Below are 7,460 nucleotides of genomic sequence, written 5' to 3' on the forward strand. Positions count from 1 at the left end.
TTTGATACTTCCTCGGTCTTTTATTAGTTTACCTTTTTTTTGGGACACATTTGCCGAGATACTAATTTGAACCTTAATATTTCTAATTTTCGATAAGTAAAAATTACAAAAATTTGATATTTGGATAATACACATTGAGACGAATCCAACAAGATCTCACATGACTATATTTTTTCCTTCATCATTTTAGTTGCTCCATAACACCTATTTTTTTCGTTTCATTATTTTAAAGGTAACAAATATATATATAAATATATATATATATATATATATATATAGGGTTGGGTTCTAGTGAGAACCCTCTTATGGTGAGAACCATCTAAACTAAGCAAAAACTTCCTAAAATGAGCAAAAAACGTAACAAATGAGTAGAAACATAAAATGAGTAGAAAACATTAAGTTATCAAAAACATAAAATGTATAAAAATGTAAAAGAAGAAAAACGTAAAATGAGCATAAAAAAGTTCAATGAGAAAAAAAAAGTAAAATGAGCAAAAACGTTGATAAACGAGCACAAAATTGTTAAATGAGCAAAGCCATAAAATAAGTGAAACAAAAAATGAGCAAAAATGTTATGAAATGATCAAAATCTTCGTAAAATGAGGAAAAATGAGTGATTCTCACGGTTCTCACCATAAGGGTGGTTCTCATATATATATAGAGAGATATATATATCTAAAGAAGAATCCTTCAGGCCACGTGTCGCAAAGTTAGAGATTTCAATCCCACGTGGCATGACGTGGCATGCTCCATTGATCAGTATTTTTTTGAAGCTCAATTAGAGTGTCCACGTGTCAAGGCAATCAAAGAATATGAAATTGACGTTAATTAAGGATTTTAATTGATATGTAATCTACATAATTAAGGAAACGTTTATTCCAATAACGTAATCTATGTAATCCATGTCAACCAAATTGCACGTTAACATTTCACAAGATTTTGAATATCAATCACGATATTAATTGATACATTTTCGAATCAATTAAGGAATCAATTAAGGAAATTTGAATATCAATCACGGTTGTAATTGATACTAAACCAACCAACCATGCTAATATTAAGGACGATATTAATTGATACATTTTCGAATCAATTAAGGAAATTTGAATATCAATCACGGTTGTAATTGATACTAAACCAACCAACCATGCTAATATTAAGGAAACAATTTTACATTACTATCATTACAAATAAATAAAAAAACATTAAAGTGGTAATTATACTCGGCCATATGTAGTATAAATATCAATGGTGCTTTGGCCTTTGTCTCACCACACCATACCATAACACAAACTATCATAATTTTCAAAATTAAAAGAGAGTCAAAATGACGTTTTTAGGATGGTCATGTCACACCATAAAACAGTTTGTTTGTTTCTTATTCATGCGTATTTATGAGATTAGTTTCAAAAAAATACTAAATCAAAACTAATCTAATAACCATAAACGTGATATGTCCGTAATTGAAGATGTATTTCATGAAGTCCCCTGTGAAACACAATGCGCCTCAATTGAAGATTCTGCGTGTAAAGCAAAAACGTGTGAAGAAGGATGGCATCCGAAATTGGCACATTCTAATTTCTTTGATGTTGATGCAATGGTTTTAACACTATTTCGTTCGGGTCGTCTCTTGTGTCATAAAGTATCAATTGAATTCACGCAAGATATATGTTATGATTCGCCTATATGGGATACTATTGATAAGTCATATTAATATAGGCATTTCATGATGCATTTAGGTTGCATTTTAGGATCATTTAGTTGCATTCTTAGTCCATAATTGCATATAGTTACTTAAGTTGAGAAGATATTACTCTGTGTGTGTTTTCGGTGTTTTTGATAGTTTTCAGGTATTGAGAACACAATTGGAGTATTATTGGACAAGCTTAAGCATGAGAAGCATCTAGGAAGGAGCTAAGTCAAATGAGAAGTCCAAAGGGCATCTTCAAGTCGGATTGCAACTCAAACATAGCGGAAACGTATTAAAAGAAGTATGGAAATTGAGTCATGTGCACTCTTTTGATCATAACTTATTATCCAGAATCGGAATTCAGTGATTCCAGTGGGGTTGGAAACTAGACTTGAAGAGCTTTCCAACGGTATATTACACGCCCCGATACGACTTCTAGTTTGGGAGATATGGTCTTGCAAGTTGACGCTGTTTTGCAGCCCGAAAATCCGCGGCCGCGGATTATTCCGGGTTTCCTAGTCGAATAAGGCTTTATCTTTTGACGAATTAGACTCTATTTTTCTAGTTGTTTTAGGAAATAGAAAGGTATAAAGACTCAAGGGAATATTATTATTTCCTATCTTATTTTCTATTTTTTTTTTCCGTCATTAATTCATAAAAGATTATTTTTCTTTTTCTTCAATTATTGAAGAACCCTAGTTTTGCTTTTTCTCCATTTACATTGAATTTTCAATAGAAGCTTTGATTTTTGCAAGATTGGTTCTACAATTGGTATTATTTCTCTTCTTTCTTATTTCTATTCAATCCTTTATTAATTCATGTTTGCTTATTTAATTATGAATATGTTTTCTCCAATTATGATTGAGTAGTCTATTTCTAGGGTTTAGGGGGATCCATGATCAATTAGGAAGGGATGTTTATTAAAGTATTGATTTTTATTGATGCATGTTGATTCCTATTGAATGTTTTTATATCTATTCAATCCAATTTGGCCAGATTTGATTGTTATAGTGTTGCAATATTAGGTTATGCGCCGAGAGGTATAAACTTGATATTAAGGCTAGTTTCAATAGGTAGAATTGGTGTTAATAAATTGCGAGAGCCTGTTAATATCGTTCTATGCTTGATTTAGACTTGAGAGAGCGAATCAATCTGTTTAACTGCATTATTAATTGTTATTTTAGTGTTTCATCCCGAAATATTGATCATTGGTGAACCTATGCCCTAGACTTTTTATTATTGATAATTCTTGAATTAGTTATAGTTTAGTTTAGTATAATTACCACACAAACACTCGTTCCTATACTCTAGATTTGACTGACAATTAGGAAAAGAACACTGTTTCTCTGTGGATTCGACCCTACTTCCCTGACTACTATTTGTTAGAGGACTTAGGATTACTTTTGATAAGGTGATACGACTTTAGCCTGTCAAAATTTGGCGCCGTTGCCGGGAAAACGGTTTTGTTCCATTTTCTTTAATTGTTTTAGAGTCTAGATTATATACTCTCGTCTCAGAGAACACTTGTTCTTTGGACAAAATCTCTTAATTGTTTGTTCTTTAGTTCTTCTATGCGCAGGAGTTTGAGTTCAGATTGCCTACAATTTGATCCTGAAATCGAAAGATCCTTTCATAGACAGAAGAACTTTTCCAGACAGTTGCGAGATAATCCAAGGGAAGATAATCCTTTGGATTCTGACTCTGATTCTACCAGCATTGTCTTTGTTGCTTCACCAGAATCAGAGATGGCTCGGAGGCTTACTGATTTTTCCCAACCCTCTTTGGCTGAACTTCCCAGAAGCAATCAAATGCCTGAAATCGAAGCTGTAAATTTCGAGATCAAACCTGCATTGCTAAACATGATCGAAAGAAAACAATTTGGTGGTGGACCTAATGAAGACCCCAATCTTCATTATCAAGATTTCTGCCAATATTGCTCTACCATTAAGCAGCAGGGAGTGACACAAGATCAGATTCGGGAGATTCTTTTCCCATTTTCACTTCGAGACAAGGCAAGATGTGGTACAATGGGATTAATCGAGCCACTCTTGGGATCACTGATTGGAATACCTTGGCTCTAGCTTTCTACAGAAAGTACTACCCTCCAGAGAAGACTGCTAGGTTGCGTAGTCAGATTACAAACTTCACCCAAGGGACTGATGAGTCTTTACATGAGGCATGGGAAAGATTTAAAGATCTTCAGAGAGAATGTCCCCATCATGACTACAAAAATGGTTCCTAGTTCAAGGATTCTACAATGGTTTGGGGAACAACTCGAGACTTATCCTTGACTCTGCAGCAAATGGGAGATTCATGAAACTGGAAATTGATGCTGCTCATGATTTGATCGAGGAGATGGCTATCCACAACTCTCAATATGGTAATCCTCGAGGACTAGCTAACAAGGGTGGAAAGCATGAGATAGATTCTATATCCTATTAGCTGCACAGATGAATGCCATCAGCAATAAACTTGACAATATGCAGCTCTCCTCTCCTGCAAGTGTTGCTGCTTTGGGTACTACCTCCGAGATTATGTGTGATAATTGTGGCATAGTTGGACATTGGGCACAAGAGTGTCGGAGTTCTCTCGAACAAGTTAATGCTTTTCAAGCATATCGGCCGAACAACCCATACTCCAACACATACAATCCAGGATTGAGAAATCATCCTAACTTGTCTTACAAGAGCACTAATGTCCTGAATCCTCCTGCACCACAACCACAAGCACAACAATTGAACCAAGTACTACCAACCACCTCCCAACACCCTCCTGGTTTCTCTAGACCACCTTTCAATCCATCTCAACAAGCACCTCCTGCCGATCCAATGATGGTTGAGATGAGAAACATGATGCTACAAATGCAAAAGGATCGACAAGCTGATAAGGCACAAATTGAGTCCATTCTTGCTCACAATAAGATGTTGGAGAATCAGTTGGCACAATTGGCTACTTCGAATTCACTCGACAACAAGGTGCTCTTCCAGCACAACCTGTTCAGCCTACAGATTCGGCAAATGCCATCACTCTCCGAGTGGTTCTCACTACAATGGACCACCCATGCCTATTGATGATACTTTGAGGTGAAAAATGATGAGGAACAGGTCCCAGCTGAAGCTAAAATGACAAGGAGAACTCTAGCAGCACTGAACATGAAGAGACCAATGAAGCCAAAAAGCCTGCTATTGAGGTTCCTCCTATCAAACTTCCTTTCCCCAATCGTCACCTCAAGAGTAAGCTGGACAAGCAATTTGGTAAGTTTTTGGAAGTCGTCAAGAATCTTCAGGTAACAGTTCCTTTCACGGAATTAATTACTCAAGTGCCTGCTTATGCTAAATTTATGAAAGATATCTTGACTAGGAAAAGGGCTTTTAACGAGGTGGAGACAGTTGCTTTTACTGAAGAATGTAGTGCCATTTTACAAAATAAATCTCCACCAAAATTAAAAGACCCTGGTAGTTTCTCTATACCTTGTCACATTGGTAGTTTGTTCATTGATAAAGCTTTATGTGATTTGGGGGCTAGTGTGAGTGTTATGCCATTGTCTGTTTCCTCAAAATTGAATATGGGAAGTTTGAAAGTTACCAATATTACTCTACAAATGGCCGACCGTTCTGTTAAATACCCCCAGGTATTTTAGAGGATGTACCTGTTAGAGTAGGTAAATTTTTTATTCCCGTGGACTTTGTTGTACTTGATATGGAGGAAGATAGGCAATTCCAATCATTTTGGGTAGGCCATTCCTTCATACTGCTGGTGCCGTCATTGATGTGAAAAATGGTAAGCTTACACTATCTGTTGGAGATGATGAGGTCACTTTTAATCTGAGCACTGCTTTGAAAAGTCCTATGCTAGAGGAAAAGTGCTATAGTATTGATGTGGTTGATTTAATTTGCCATGATAACATGCCCCAACTCTCTATGGAGATCCCTTGGAGGCGGTACTTTGTCTTGATTCTTCAGGTGATGGCAGTATATGGAGCGATGAAGTAGATGCTATTGAGAGGATGCTAGCAAGTGAAGAATCTGACCTTCATGGATGCCAACAGGTAAAGAGGTTTGATCGATCTGTGTGTAATGTTGAGGTAAAGAAACCCGAACTTAAACCTCTCCCCTCTCATTTGAAGTATGTCTTTTTAGATAAGCAAGAGTTAGATCCTGTAATTGTCAGTGCTGCACTCGACGATAGCCAACTTTCCAAACTTCTAGTTGTTCTGAAAAATCACAAGAAGGCTATAGGGTACAGTATTGATGATTTGAAGGGTATTAGCCCCGATTTTTGTATGCACAGGATACACCTTGAGGATGACCATAAGCCATGCATTCAACCACAAAGGAGATTGAACCCAAACATGCAGGAAGTGGTCAAGAAAGAGGTGATGAAACTACTCGATGCAGGTATTATCTACCCTATTGCTGACTCTAAGTGGGTAAGTCCTGTCCAAGTAGTACCGAAAAAAGGTGGCATGACTGTTGTGAAAAATGAAAAGAATGAGTTAATCCCTACTAGAACTGTGACTGGATGGCGTATGTGTATAGACTATAGGAGACTCAACATGGCCACTAAAAAGGACCACTTTCCACTTTTATTGACCAAATGCTTGAACGGTTGGCTTGTCATAAATACTTTTGCTATTTGGATGGGTATTCAGGTTTCTTCCAAATTCCCATTCATCCTGATGATCAAGAAAAGACCACATTCACATGCCCTTATGGCACTTTTGCATATCGTAGAATGCCCTTTGGTTTTGTAATGCCCCTGCCACCTTTCAACGCTGCATGATGAGTATCTTTTCTGAGTTCATCGAGTCTATCATGGAAGTCTTTATGGATGATTTTAGTGTGTATGGTTCCACATTCGATACATGCTTAGTTAATCTCACTAAAGTCCTGAAAAGATGTGAAGAGTGTCATTTGGTCTTAAACTGGGAAAAGTGTCATTTCATGGTGACTGAAGGAGTCGTCTTAGGCCATATTGTTTCTGATAGGGGCATCCAAGGATCGAGCTAAGGTCCAAGTGATTGAGCAATTACCCCCACCAGCTAATGTTAAAGGGGTACGAAGCTTCCTTGGTCATGCGGGATTTTATCGCCGCTTTATCAAGGATTTTTCGAAAATTGCTAAACCACTGACCCAACTCCTTCTCAAGGATGCTCCATTTGTTTTTACTGATGAGTGTCTTGAGTCTTTTGACAGGATCAAGCAAGCTTTAATAACTGCACCTATTATCCGCTCTCCCGATTGGGAACTCCCTTCGAGATAATGTGTGACGCAGTGATTATGCGGTTGGAGCAGTACTTGGTCAACGTAAGGATAAGGTCTTGCATGCAATCTACTACTAGCAAGACATAGACGAGGCTCAAGTCAACTATGCTACTACAGAAAAGGAGCTTTTGGCTATTGTCTATGCTTTAGAGAAGTTCAGATCTTATCTGATTGGCTCTAAAGTCATTATCTACACTGATCATGCTGCTTTGAAGTACCTTCTCTCTAAGAAGGAAGCCAAGCCTCGGCTCATTCGCTGGATTCTCTTACTCCAAGAGTTCGACATAGAAATTCGTGATAAGAAGGGCGCAGAGAACGTAGTAGCAGACCACCTGTCAAGATCAGGCATGAAGATGGTATGAACTCAACTCCTATAGATGATTCTTTTCCTGACGATCATTTATATGCAGTCACAGACATTCCTTGGTTTGCCGACTACGCCAATTACTTGGTAGGCGGTGTGATACCTCCTGATATGTCCTACCAACAGAAGAAAAGGTTCCTCC

At 37.4% G+C, this 7,460-nt stretch overlaps 1 non-coding gene across 1 annotated transcript; it reads right to left on the reverse strand.

Annotated features, from left to right (window-relative positions):
• Nucleotides 1-3,809: 3,809 nt before the first annotated feature.
• On the reverse strand, nt 3,810-3,916 carry LOC125492972 (small nucleolar RNA R71). Its single transcript, XR_007269357.2, has one exon. It is a non-coding gene; the product is annotated as a small nucleolar RNA R71 (small nucleolar RNA).
• Between the last annotated feature and the right edge of the window lie 3,544 nt (nt 3,917-7,460).

Source organism: Beta vulgaris, chromosome 8 (genome assembly GCF_026745355.1).
Source record: "Beta vulgaris subsp. vulgaris cultivar EL10 chromosome 8, EL10.2, whole genome shotgun sequence".
NCBI lineage: Eukaryota > Viridiplantae > Streptophyta > Magnoliopsida > Caryophyllales > Amaranthaceae > Beta > Beta vulgaris.